A 609-nucleotide genomic window follows, 5' to 3' on the forward strand; every position below is an offset into this window, starting at 1 on the left:
GTATCCTGACTGATTCACTACAAATGCTATCACCATTCACTGGGTGTCATAATGTACAAATCATTTGATTTCTGTTTCCGTTTACTTATAGAATCCATTTTACTTATACTATCGAAATAGTTTTACTTTAAATGATTTTTGATTATTCTAAAATTGGAATAACTATCATGATTTTTTTTTACTGTGCCTATAAACCCGGGGAGGTCGTAAAGAAAGCTAATTTAATGGTTCAGCCATTTTTTTTGCTTATGAATAGCTAATGCTATCCTTGTACCGTGTTTTATGACTGAATAAGACATTCTTTGACTCTGACTTTACCATAATATCTTTGCCTAAAATCTAACAAAACAAATATGTACAAGTCTCCCTCCCTGACGTCACAGCAGCTGCCCAGGCGTCGTCACCTTTGGCCTCGCAAACAGATTTTCATAAGCAAGGACCGAGCTCATTCCCTGCAGTCTGCCACGGGGAACTAGCCAGCCAACTGCTTGTCCGGAGAAGCTTTCCATAAACAGCTGTTCAAGGCAGACGGGGAACGTTAGACCTACGACCCGTGCTCATCACCGGGGGGCGTTGGCCCACCGCGCTCGGTAGGAATGAGGGGGAAGG

This window comes from Penaeus monodon, chromosome 27 (assembly GCF_015228065.2).
Source record: "Penaeus monodon isolate SGIC_2016 chromosome 27, NSTDA_Pmon_1, whole genome shotgun sequence".
Taxonomy (NCBI): domain Eukaryota; kingdom Metazoa; phylum Arthropoda; class Malacostraca; order Decapoda; family Penaeidae; genus Penaeus; species Penaeus monodon.